Raw genomic sequence first — 13,777 nt, 5'->3', positions numbered from 1 at the left:
AGAACTTTCAAAGTTCGAAACATTTCATCATCCAATCACCACCCCCCCCCAAAAAAAATTTTTTTACAATTACCGATCTCATCAGAAATCCTTTAAGAATTGGGAGCGCATGCAAGCATAGTGGCAGATAAATGTTTTCCACAATTCTAGTTTTCATGTGAAAGCTTGAAATCTATCATGGGAAACAACTGCTATTGGATATTTTCCTTGAAATGGCAGGTGCATTTTGTTGATCTTCAGAAAATGTTTGTCAAATGCCAAAGTCTGAATAACCATAATTTTTCTGTTATTCTTTCAAGTAAAAATGGTGTTTCAGGAATTTAGGAGACAGTTTAGCTTGCAACTCACTTTTACACAGATACTTTTTCACAAGACAGTTATGTATTTCAGTATGCAAAAGTACTTTATGTATACTTCATATTTTATCACATAGAATATTAAAATGATTGCACTTCAGGGTCAGAATTTTTAATAACAAATTTTACTGCTTCATCAAGAACATTCTTGAATGCAACTCAAATCTTCTTTTTTTTTGTGGAAGAATGTGGAGGTGAATAATGCTACAATTATCAGTATAGGATAGGTTTCTGCCACTGCTTTTCTTTGTGCTAAGGCACCAGCAGTCATATGCAACCGTTACTTCTGCACTATCAATACAAATGTGAATCAGTCTAAAAGGAAATAACATCTTAGTACTATCATGAAAATAGTTTTGAACTTGTAGACCCCCTGAGAGGATCTTGGGGACCTTCAGGGATCTGCAGATCACAATTTGAGAGTCAAGGTCTGAGGGATTTCTGAAAGAAATAATTAGAAAATTTTAGGCTGATGCTCAGGAAAAATGTGGTAAGCAAAAGGCCCAAATTCATATGATTTGACTAAATATAAAGCCTTATTTTAAAGTGTTTTATTTGGAGAGGGGGTGGCAGTGTAATAGGTAAATTATGCCAATAAAAACAGTACCCCATGAGTCCACAATCTTTCCCAGTTGAGACTGTCCTTCAGATTGGATTAAAGCCATAGAATTTTAATTTATGTTCCATTTAAAATGTTTAATGGGAGGAAAACTTACCTTAAGAGAAAGACCCAACACTGTCTGCCATTAGTCTTATTAAAGTTTCTGAAATTCTCATGAGAGTGAATGTCATACAATCTTTCAGGAGAAGGAAAGGCCTAGAAAAGGAAGAAGAAGAAGTGGGATTGAGATAAAGGGGGAGATAAGGTGTTGAATTTGTGACACCAGTGGCTGAGCTTGCCTTATTCCTGTTCTCTAAACTACTCCTTCTAGGTGACTAGGAATCTGCAAAATTACGGGAGATTTCCTTTTCACATGAAGAACTCTGTCATAAAGAGATTTGTTTCCTTAAAATTAATTATTTGAATTGCAACTGTATATTTTAAGTTACACAATCTAGATGATAATGTGTACAGAAAACAAGAGCTAACATTTATTTAGTGCTTACTATATGCTAGGCCTTCTTAACTTATTCAGGGATCCAAGTCAGCTGCTATGGAATACCTGAAATACATGGGTTTATAGATTGCTACATTTTAGTTACACAATGAATGTCAATGGTTAGCAAACCAAAGGCATTGTGACATTGTGAAATGTCAATGATAAGCAAACCAATGGCTAGCAAAGCATAGGTTTCAGTTGGAGAAGCAGTTTGACCAGTGGTTAAATTGTAGAGCCTGAAACAAACTGAGTTCAACTCCATTCAACCATTTACTACTTGTGTAAATGATAACTTCTAATTCATGAGGTTGTTGTAGGATTAAATGAGTGCTTATAATCAAGCACTATAAAGAATTGGCCACTGTCATCACCATCATCATAATCATTTCAATCATCATTAATATGTGGTTTGACAGTCCCTCTTCATTCTTATTTGAAATGTCTCCATTTGTTGTATATTGCAAGCACAAAGAGAAGAATTAAGCACAAGGACTGCCTTTTTAGATGGGAACTGTCTTGAGAAGATGCTATCCACATGATTTCTTTTCACTTAGGATCACTTTGACATCCAAGGGAATTTTAGGTGAGATGCCACTTAACTCTGGTCTGGAAATTTGCCTGTTATTGGAGATGAGAATCTTATGCAAAATCTTCTACCTGCACTCCATCCACATTCCTTACTCTCAGAGACAAAAGATAATAGCCGATTCTGTGTTAAAATTTTCCCAACATATACTGTATTATAATGCGGTATCTCCTTTGGTTCATTTTTCATCCCAGCTTTCCTTCTAACCTGCCAAAGCTCCATTTAACCACATAACTCACAAGATAATTTTTTACTCTTTCTTGACAATTTTTCCTTTGACTTTCATTCTTCCTGCAGGTTTAACACTAATGATTATCTGTTGGAATAAACAAAAACTTCCCTAAACGTTTCCTCTGCAGCCTGCACATTCTGCTCCATACTTAAACTGGCAGGTGCAGCCTCGGGGTGGGTTATTTTTTCCCTTTATGCATCAATGCTGATTAGAGCAAGCTTGTAGCTCACAGTAGTTTTGGTAATATGGAGACATATTGTACTTGAGCAGACACAAAGGGAATGTTGTTGGCAAGGAAAGTTGTCGCATGCAATGTTTCCTCTGGCCTAGCAATTCATTTTTGCCAAGAAGCAGAACTCCAAAGCTGATATACATTTCTCCCATTCTAGAGAGAGAGGCATAAGGCATGGGCTGGTTATCATCACCATCACCAATAACAACCACCTGCACCAAGGCAAACGAGGACTGCAAACCCATCAGCTGAATGGTCAGCCAGCCGCATGGCCATTACCTTCTATTCTGAGAAACCCAGGGCACAATTAGATTCCTGAGATGGAGAATCCTGCTCTTTCCTGAGTGAAATCTTCCCTAACCATACCCACCCTCTCTTCTATTTCAGGGCTCCCTTGTAATCTTTTCAAAGCAGAATAAGTTAGGGAATGTTAGCTTTGTAAAACGTAGTCTTTATTAGTGACTACATAACAGACCTTTCTGGGTGGAAAATTTTTAAATAAAAACTGATCTCTAGGAGCTAATCTAAATTGTAAGGCATGTTAGAAATCACTCTGAAAATAGGTACATTTACTAATCTTGCCAATTTAATTCATATTCTAGCAGGAGATATGTCTTTTATAGAAAGGAATGGTATAAACAAAACATCCTTACTTTGTCTTTCCTGCTGAATGTGGAACTAAGATCGAATTTCAAGATTTTCATTCCTTCAGCTACTGATGATTTTCTCAGAGGCACTTTTAGTTCTAACAAGGTGTTCTATGCCCTCTAGTGGATATTTGTTTCAGGCATTTGAATCAAGGTAATGTACAATTAGGGAGCAAACTTTTGCCTAAGGGGGAAAAAAGAAGAGGTTGCTGTGTGCTCATTAAAGTTTCAGAAGTGGATTCTGGAGTGCCTTGGCTGAGAGAGAGGGATTCTAGGACAACTTCACCTCACATTACAAAAAGGTATGCTTAGACTTCCACTTTATTTTTTCAACCTAGCCGAACCTCTTTTCCTGTACTCCCCATCACAGGGCTAGTTGAAATTCTGCCTCATTTAGGCTTCATTTCATAGTTTATTATGAGAACTTATTTCAGTTTGGAATTTAACAGAGCTGAGCCTATTTTTGTCTTAAATTCTGGCTCCTATAAAAGACGCTTTAAAATTCACTCCTCTGAGAAATGGAAAATGGGTCACGTCAGGTTTATGGCCACAGAGCAGACCAGTATGGCATTTTGTGAGGCCCTTATTCCTATCTTCAAGTCCAATAAACTGTAGAAAGCAGGCTATCCTCGCATTTGGGCTTTCAGAAAGCCAAGGTGACTTGGAAAATATGGTCTGAAATGGGGAACAGCTGCAACTGCGTGGTCAGATGCAGATTTATTTTGGTATCGCTGCCAGCCCCTCATCAGGCCTTCTGTAAATTTTGATCCCTAGTAATTACTAGAAATGACACCAACTCTTTTTAATTAACCCCTTTGACATAAACAGAAGGTGTGTTTGCTCTGTGTGTTTCCTCTAGAGGACTAGGTGTTAGAATGGAGGACCTCTGGAATTAAAAGATTCCTACTCTGCACTCTCAGCCCTCTTTTCCACCAACCCTCAGAAGATTAAAACAATGAGCTGGATTTGTTCAAAACTTGCATTTCATATGACTCTAAGAGCTAATATTATCCATTGCTTATATGGCAATGGAGGAAAAAAGCAGTTCTAAACATGAAGGCAGGAAGAAAAGGCAGTTAGTATGTTACAAAACACATCCAATGCTGTGAAAGTGTGACCACCAAGTCCGTATTTTTCATAACAATTGCACCATATTTTCAAAACATTTTTGTTTTAAATGTTCCTATTATGAAATAAATCAAACATCCACAGATAAGCACAGTCTAAAGAGAAAACAAATGCCCTCGTACTCACTACCTTTGCTAGGTAACGCCAAACTCTTTTCCAAAGTGGTGTGGTTGCATAAATGTCCTTCCCTCCTAGCACTAGGAGAAAGGTCACTTCATTTCATTTCCTTACCGATACTTGGTATTAACCAACTTTTAAATATTTGCCAAAACATTACAACTCATATAAGTGGGTGAAATGTGCCAAAAAAGGTATATGTGGTGATAATACAGAAAAGATATTTTTCTCATTTTGAAATCCTTTTAAAAGAGAATTGCATAGCATTCTAGGACGATGACAAAGTGGGAAGCTCCAGGAATCCGTCCCTCCACCGAAACAACTATTGATCTGGCAGGAAGTGTCTGATTCAACTATTGTGACACTCTGGAGTCTAGCAGAACGCTGCCCAGCATCCCAAGAAGGGCTGGAGGAAGAGGCTGGCAAATTGTGGTATATATCTGCAAACTGTTCCCTTGCTGAAGTGGCTACCATGCCCCTTCCCCCAGCCTCATGGCAGGCAGCAGTGAGAACTACAGTCCAGGCTCCTGGTGCAGTTTGCTGGTACCAGGGTAGGATATAAAGACCTCGTCCTCCAAACATGAGGGTGGGTTCTGACCATTGATCACTGCTTTCCATCAGCTGTTTTGGATCATGGGGGATTGGCTCTGAGGGCAGCCATTGTCCCAACCGTCCTCAGGCAAAAGTGGCAGAGGAATCTTAAAGACTCAAAACTATGGAAAAAAAGGCAAAAGGCTGCTGTAACTGGGCCAGTGCAGAATCAAGGAAACACAGCTTCAAAAGCCATAGCAGAAGCCTCTGGTGCCCTTCCTGGGTCTTACCCCACCCTCTCCCAATGCAGGGTGAAGACGGTCTGGCTCCCAGTGTGGGTCCCTGGCCCTGGTCTAGAGGGAGAAGAGGAACCTCTGGGTGTCTACCAGAGTGCCTGCCTGTCAGTGCCAATCAAGCAAGTAGTAGTCTGAAAGACTGAACCAGGGAACTTGTCTCAGGCTTGCCCTCCCAGAATTTGTCTTGAAGGCAGAGAAGCAGCTTGCAGATAGCTAAAACAGAAATAATTAAGTCAAAGTGGCCTACAGCAACGGACTACCTGCATTACAGAGCCGGGGTATTAATTCCAACTCTCATACTGTAAATGGGGGGATTGCTAACGCCACTAACAAGCACAAGCCCAGGAAAAGAAGCAGATTCCATGGCTCCACACAGGCTCAGATAAGACAAGGAGAATCCTGCACTTCACATTCACCTTAGGCAGAGCTTCTTGATGAGCAGGCTAATCTCTGAAGGACGGCACCAGCCAAAGCATGGCCAATTTGCAAAGACTGTGAAAGGTGCTTTTTGCTTTGGTTTGTGTGTTTTGGTTAATTTCTGGCAGTCAAGGAGATCTCTGTCATATCAATGAAGAGGACCAGACTGTGGACATTCTAGGCAAAGACTTTAAAAAATGATCCTCAATATGCTCCAAGATTTAAAGGAAAACACAGAGAAAGAATCAAAGGATATGAGAAACAATTAATGAACAGTTTGGGAATCTCTTTGAAATTCTCAGTAGAAACCAAACAGAAATACTGGAATTGTACACCACAGTGACTGAAATGAAAAATTTCCTAGAGGGTTTCAGCAGCAGATTGGAGCAGACAGAAGAAAGAATCAGGGATTTCGAAGACAAGACAATTGAAGTGATTCAGGCTGAGAAGCAGAAAGGAAAAAGAATGAACAAAGCCTAAGAGACTTGTGGAACACCATCAAATACATGAATATATGCCATATGGGAGCCCCAGAAGGAAAAGAAAGAGGGAAAAGGGCAGAAGGAATACTCAAAGAAATAATGGCAGAAAACCCAAATTTAATGAAAGATATGAATTTGCTCTTCAAACAGGTTAAAGTCAAAGAAAAGCATAGCCAGACACATAGTAATCAAACTGTCCAGTGCCAAGGAAAAGGAGAAAATTCTGAAAATGGAAGAGAACAGCAGTGAGTTGTACTTAAGGGAAACCAATAAGATCAAATGTCAATATCTCATCAGAAAGCATGGAGGCAAAACGACAGTGTAAAAGGAAAACAATTGTTAGTCAAGAAACATCCCAAATAAAAAATGGGCAAAATATCTGAATAGACATTTCTCCAAAGAAGATATACAAATGGCTAATAAGCATATGAAAAGATGCTCAACATCATTAGCCATTAGGTAAATGCAAATCAAAACCACAATGGGATAAAATACTATTTCAAACCGAGTATAATGTCTACTGTCAAAAAATAGAAAAGTACAAGTTTTGCAGAGGATGTGGAGAAATAGGAGCACTCATTCATTGTTTATGGGGAATGTAATAAGTTTTAGCCACTGTGGAAAACAGTTTGGTGGTTCCTCAGAAAGTTAAGCCATAGAATTACCATATGACCTGGCAATCCCATTCCTAGGTATCTACCCCAAAGAACTGAAAGCAGAAACTCTAGCAGGTATTTGCACACTGCTTATAGCAGCATTATTCACAATTGCCAAATGATGGAAGAAACCTAAGAGTCCATCCCATGATGAATGGATAAACAACATGTGGGATACATGTATGATGGAATATTACTGAGCTGTAAGAAGAATGAAGTCCTGGTACATGCAGCAACATGAATGGACCTTGAGGACATCATGTTTCATAAAGTAAGGCAGGCACAAGAGGGCAAATATTGTATGATCTCAGTGAGATGAAGTAATTAGAATAAGCTGATTTCATGGAGTCAGAAATTAGAGTGTTGGTTATCAGGGGTTAGCATGGGATAGGGGATGGAGAGTTAATGCTTAAATCATATAGTTTCTATTTGAGGTGATGGAAAAGTAGTGATGATACTAAGTGGTGATGATAGAACAACATTGTAAATACAATTAACAGCACTTAATTATATATTAGAATGCGGTTAAAACGGGAAATTTTAGTTTGTATATATGTTACTAGAATAAAAATTTAAAAAACCCCCACCAGACTGTACAGCACAAATAGTGAATTCTAATGTAAACCATGGACTACAGTTAATAGTACAATTATAATAATATTCTTTCATCAATTTTAACAAATGTACCACACTAATACAATGTGTTAATGGTAGTGGGGGATATGGGACCTCTGCAGCATCTATAATAAAATAAAATAATGTTTTATGGAGACATTTTGTTAAGAAAATGAAAAGAAAAGTCAAAAACAGGGAGAAATGTTTACAAAATGTATGTCTAATCATGGCTTTGTATTATGAATACATAAATAACACCTACAACTCAATAACAAAAGAGAGCTAACCCATTTAAAACTAGGCAAACTTTACCAAATAATATAATTGAATGGCCAATATGTCCATGAAAAAAGAGCAACACTATTAGTCATCAGTAAAATGCAAATTACAACAACATGATGGCACTACATATGCTCTAGAATGGCTAAAACTTAAAAGACTTACATTACTAGGTGCTGACAAAGATATGGGGCAACTAGGGCTCATATTCTTTGCTGGTGGGAATGTAAAAGTAGTACAGCCATTTTGGAAAACAGTTTGGCAGTGTCTAGTAAAATTAAACATAGCCTTACCATATGAACCTGCAATTTCATTTCTAGGTGTTTACTCAAGAAAAAATAAAACATACGTTCACACAAATACTTGTACTCAAATATTCATAGAAGCTTTATACACAGTAGCCAAAAAATGGAAAATCACCCAAATGTCCATTATATTGTGAATGTATAAACAAACTATGGTATGTTCACACCATGTAATATTACTTAGCAACACAAAGAACTACTGACACAGCAAAAATCTCAATGAATCTAAAAAACATTGTGCTAAGCAAAAGAAGCCAGATAAAAAAATGACTACAGAATAGCAAACATCACTGTCTTGTTTCTAATATCAAAGGAAACATTTCTTTTACAATTTAATACTAAGTATTACATTTTGGGTTAGGTTTCTTGGTAGGCTAAGGAATTCCCCTTCTATTTCTAGTTTTCTAACATTTTGTATCATAAATCTGTGTTGAATTTATTTTTCTGTATTTTTGAGACATTCATATTATTTTATTGTTTAATTCATTAATAATGTGTTACATAAATCCATTTTTGAATATTAAACTTACCTTGCATTTTTGGATTGAAACCAATTTAGTTGTGTTGTATTATTATCCTTTTTATTGAAATAGTTTTGCTTTTTGATTTTTTGCCTTTTTTTTTTTTTAGGACTTCTCACCTCTGTGTCTATGAGATTATCCCATCAATTTTCTTTCTTTCTTTGTCCCCTTTCTATTTTTTTTGCATCAAATCTAGGTTATTCTTTTTTTCTATTCTTCAGAATACTTTGTGGACTAATGAAATTATCTGCTTTTTGAATATTTGGTAGAAGTTGCTTGTTGTTCATTTGGGATTGGTATTTCTTTACTGGAAGAATTGGAACTCCTAATTGTATTTCATTCATTGGTATAGGTCTAGTCCATTTTCTATTTCTTAATAAGTTACTTAGTAAGGCATTTTATATTTGGGATGTTTCTCTTTAAAAGATCTTAGTTTATGGTATTTATAAGTTCAGTCTGAAATTTTTTGTTTTATAATTGGAGTGTTTAGTCTTTTTACATTTATTGTGATTACTGAAGCATTTTGATTTATTCTTCCATCTTACTTTATGACTTCTATTTGCCCCACTTTTCTGTTTTTTCCCTCTTCTTTTTATAACTTAATTTTTATTTATTCATTGATCGGAATTAGAATAAGCATAATACTTGGTTCATGACAGATTCTCATTGTTATTCGATGCAAAGCCTTCTTTTATCCTGTTTATTTGTTTGGTTGTTAATTAACACAGTAAATACTCATGAACGAAATTCCCAGCTGAAAAACAATAACATTGACACAAACTTACTATGTGCTCTTATTCCTCCTTCTAGGTTTTTTCTTCCATATTTTCCTTTAGTTACCTTGAATTTTAAATTCTCTAAATCTCTTCTTTCAGAGGTTTTCCTTCATGTTTTCACACTGTAATTTAACATACTCTAAAGTTATTCAATGTCTTTACCCACTTCCCAAGCAATACAAAAATCTTTTATTAAGTACAATCTCCTTCTCCTAAAGTAAATGCTAATATTTTTCAGTATTTTATTTATACATTGTCAGTTAAACCCACAAAGTATCTATTGACGTTGTTTTATATAGTCAATGTTTGTTTAGGTTTACTTAGATAATAACAAATAGCTTTGCACTCACAATTTCTTTTTGTCTCCAAAACTATCCATTTGACATACTTCTTTGTTCTTCCTGAATGACATTCCTTAGAATTTTCTTTTGGGAATAAATTTTCTGTTTTTCCTTTATATGTAACAGCTATTATTTTTCCTTTATTTTCAAATGATAGTCTTTCTGGTTATAGGAACCAAGATAAACAAATATTTTCTCTCAGCACAGTGGAGACACTGACTATGATCTCTCAGGGACAAATTTATTTTCCTTCTACTCAATGTCACAGTAAAGGTAGGTCATTTTACATACTGTCCCCTTCTGCTTGGTAGCCTCATTTATCATTCACTGTAACATGGAGGGTATAGCCCATTGACTTGCAGATTTCTGCAAGGGTCTCCTATTAGAATCCCTGCCTTTGTTGACTTCCACACTTTATGTCCTATCGCTCATGCTTAAAGAGGCTATATATCATTACAGACACTTTGGAAAATAAAAGTGGCTGCTATTGATAATTATACCAGGGTAACAGGCATTAAATAGCATTGGCCTGGGTAAATGGGCAAATAAGGATGTATGATCATCCTACTCATATCAACACAAATATCAAAATAGGTTAAAATGCTCCAGGATTTTGTAGATAACCTTGGAAAAAAAATAGACTTTAAGAAAATACAAAGGTTTCCTACCTTTATTTTTCCATTTGTGAATTCTTTAGTTTCTTATCAGCTCAGTGAGCACGTTAAGGGGTATTTATAAAATAGTTTATTTCACTGTTCTAATTGATTCTAACTGAAAGTTTGTGCAGCAAACTTTCTGTTACTTTCTATGTTGCTAGTAACAGAAGTCATTTCCATTATCTACAAAGGTAATACAAGTCTTGATTTAAGTTCCAATTTTCCATATCCAGATATTTCTGTAAAAAGAGTTGGTATTTAAAAGGAGACATTTCTCATGCTAAAGGAGGCTTGTGTGTGTGTGTGTGTACACACACATATAATACATATATATACATCACATATAATACCTTCTAACATATTGCTAGGTGCTTGGAGCACAAATAAATATGATCATGCATTGGAGGAGTTAATTATCTCTCTGGGGGAGAAAAACAACAAAAGACATGGAAGAGTGGTAATCACAGCCTTTTATGATAAAGTGCCAAAACTGCTTTGTGAATAAGAAAATGTCAAGATGTTGTAGAGATGGCTATCGAAAGCTAAACTTTGCCAGAGCTTTGATCAATGGGTAAAATAGAGGCTAAAACATTGCACTTGTTTTTAATTCTTTAGTTTACCTGAATTCTGCCTGGATTTGCCCCTTGTATTAGTTAGGGTTCTCTAGGGAAACAGAATCAACAAGAGGTATCTACAAATATAAGATGTTATAAAAGTGTCTCACGCAACTGTGGGTATGCACAAGTCCAAATTCCATAGGGCAGGCAGCAAACTGGCAACTCCAATGAAGATGTTCGATGAGCTCCTCAGGAATGAACTGGCAACTTTGATGAACTCCTCAGGAAACGCTTCGCTGGTCAGCCGAAGAAGAAGTGAAGGTCCTCTATCTGTCTCACTTAAAAGTCTTCAACTGATTGGATTAAATCCAGCTGATTGCATTCTCTCATTGTGGAAGACACACCCTTCATTGATGTCATCAGTTACAGCCAATTGACTGATGATTTAATAAATCAGCCTGCTGGTTTATTAACCAGCCACAAATGTCCTTGCAGCAATGGGTAAGCCAGTGCTTGCTTGACCAGACACCTGGGTACCATCACCTGGCCAAGTTGACACAAGAACCTAATCATCACATCCCTCAATTCAAGGGAAGAAAAAAACCACTATTATTTAAACTTTTAGATAGACTATGTGAATCCTAAAATGTTTTGCAAGAAGGAGATAGTTGGTTATGTTTTGCAGAGAGTGTCAGCTGTGAAGTATATCTAGAATTGTTCTTAGCTCTCTTGGAAAAGATTCAGATATTTGCAATGGTGCCTCTGATAAAGGGACAATAGTGACTACATCATGCCCATTACTATATTGTTGTTAATCTTCCAGGTGGTTTTAAACAGATAAAGGGAGCACTTAACCATGTACAAGTAGTATCCTAGAATATTGCTGTGTATTTATTATCTAATCGTGCTTGAGGGTTATTGATGGAGAGGGATTTGAATAGTTATATTAGTACCTGAAATGCACCCTTAGGTTTGAACGCCTTAGAATATAACTAGAGTAATGAAAAACTGTAATGGCAGAGAAAACTGGATAAACATTTCACTGACTTCTGATAGGTAAATGCAGCACAATAGGAACACCCAACCTAAAAGGCACATGTGAATATTGCAGTTAGTTTGCAAGATTGTGGTATCTTTAAGAGTAGGAATTGTTTATTACTGATGTTTCTATCTTCAGGGTGTAGTGGAGGACTTTGTATATGGTAGGGATTTAATAGAAGCTGGTGTTAGTTTACCTGAGTAAGGTTAAAACTAATAGTGTGAGCCTAAATATCTAGGCCATGTATTCTTCTGTTCTAGAAATCCCTGTGCTCATCAAGCACAGATATAAATTAACTAATGAATATATTTTGTATGTAAGTCTTATTTTTCAAATTTTGTGGATACTAATATAATTAATCAAAAATTTTATTTAGAAGCATTTATGAAGTGTTAGCATTTTCAGAAAAGAAAAGAATGTGCTCGGGCTAAGGGCACATTTCTCAATCATGGAAAACAAATCTTGCATTCTTTTGTGACCATACAATGAATAGTCATGTAACATGTAGTATGTAATCATACAGATAGAATGAGAATAATGAATAGGGCAACTCCAAGTAACTTAAGGGTTCAGTTGAAATTTTTCAAAAATTCCACATTCTGAAACCTCTGAAATACATACAAAATAATAAAAATCAGAATTGAAACCTTCACCCGCCCTGAAATTAGGAAAGAACTCTGGAATCATACTACCAGCCTCTAAGACCTTTTTCTAGATGTCGACCATTTGGAATAAATTGAAAGAAAATGCTAAGAGTATCCCCAGCTCCCTGGTCAAAAGCACATATCAAGGTTTAGGCAGTTAGTGGAGGGCATTTGGAATAACCCCACTAAACCCTCCCAGTTTAATATCCAAGAGCTCTTTTTTGTTCTTTGAACATTCATTCCTTTAGAACCACCTGCTTTGTTTCAAAGATGCAATGTCTTCTGTTATCTCTCTGAAGGCACTAATTTTAGGTGTTGTTGAACTATTCTTATGCTCCTTTTTTTTTTTTTCCCACTGTTAGAGAACTTTATTTTGCAGACACGAACACAACAAAGGGCAAGGTTCATCTTCAGACTCTGCTCTCAGTGTTGTGGCAACTCTTGCCCTGAAGAAGGCTGCAGGCTGTGGCATGCTAAATTTCGAATGATTCAGATTTAAATTTAAATAGGGCATGTGGAGTACTCACGATGCTGCAGGTTCTTGTAGGTGGAGTTGTCAAATGGCTCAGCAGGCACAGCAGCGTTTGCTGTGGTTTTTGGTGGACTTTGCTTCTTGTGATTTGATGAAAGTCTCTTTTCACTCTTTCTTGCTTCTGTAGAGAAAAAACAGGTAGAAAAAGTCCTCACAGTGCTGGTGCTTCTGGAAGCAGAATCTTCAGCACCCCAGCTCATCCTTGCTGCAGGAGTGTCATGTTTTTCGGAGTGATTCCTTCCCGTTTGTTCGTTTTGGAGTTTCTGCAGCGTATTACAGGCTTTTCTCAACTGCCTTGTTCCCTGTGACTGTTGGCTCACACTGAAGAGGAAGGCGCTAGGAAGCAGTTTGGATGCTCTGAGTGCAAGGACAGGCAGGTCACCTGGTGCACATCACTGATACGGGGTGAGCGGGCTGAGCTACTTCTTAACTCTGTATCTAGAGGACTCCTTCCTCTTGCACAAGGCTGCATAAGGTAGTGGTTCTGCCTATGAGCTGAGCTGCCTGGATTCGTGAGGAAAGCAGTTATTGAAATAGAGCCTAGCTCATCATTAGTGCTAAGTAAGTTGTATCTATTGCTATTTTCCTGTTTCCCTAGAGAAGCATACACCAACATTTTGCTAGGAAATGTGAGCAGAAACTGTCAGTGTTATCAGAGCCAAGTGTTTTTATCTAGTATTTAGTACTTCAGCTTTTCCCTGTGTATTTGTCATTCTCAAGTCAAAGATCGTT

The sequence above is a fragment of the Choloepus didactylus genome, chromosome 12, assembly GCF_015220235.1.
Source record: "Choloepus didactylus isolate mChoDid1 chromosome 12, mChoDid1.pri, whole genome shotgun sequence".
NCBI lineage: Eukaryota > Metazoa > Chordata > Mammalia > Pilosa > Megalonychidae > Choloepus > Choloepus didactylus.
This window is presented reverse-complemented; position numbering follows the sequence as displayed.